Source organism: Macadamia integrifolia, chromosome 7 (genome assembly GCF_013358625.1).
Source record: "Macadamia integrifolia cultivar HAES 741 chromosome 7, SCU_Mint_v3, whole genome shotgun sequence".
In the NCBI taxonomy this organism is placed as follows: domain Eukaryota; kingdom Viridiplantae; phylum Streptophyta; class Magnoliopsida; order Proteales; family Proteaceae; genus Macadamia; species Macadamia integrifolia.
Genome location: NC_056563.1, coordinates 17,537,690 through 17,538,233, shown reverse-complemented (window position 1 = coordinate 17,538,233; position 544 = coordinate 17,537,690).

Below are 544 nucleotides of genomic sequence, written 5' to 3'. Positions count from 1 at the left end.
CTAATTTATTTCTCTTCTTTTTCTCCCTCCAAGGGACGATTTTCTTCTTGCTTTGTGTGATTTGGACAATATTTTGGTGATGATGTGGAGGAGAGAGAAGATTTGGACAATCTCTATTTCTCCCTTTTTTTTTTTTTTTCTTCTCTTCTTAGGAACCCTTCCACGATTTTCCTTACTTCTAATTTGATGTGGAAATCCCCTCCATGCCCTTAGTGCTTTAAGTGGGTGAAAAACATGAAATCTTCAACAAAATTCTCTAAAAAAAACAACCATGAGATTCGAACTTGAGACCTCTTGGTGAGCAAGGGAATTTTGTACACCATAGCTCACCAACTACGGTAGGTAGTTGTTGTTACCAAAAACGAATCTTCAATCACTTAAGGATGTGGTCCACCGATCATTGTTGGCATTTGGAATATTCCTTGTATCTCTGGGACAACTGCAAATGGGCTGGTTCTACATCTCAGTTCAGTTCTAATCCATTATTCTTTTTCTGGCCCGAAAAGAATATTCATTTGTACGGGTGACCAAACGAATGTGTACT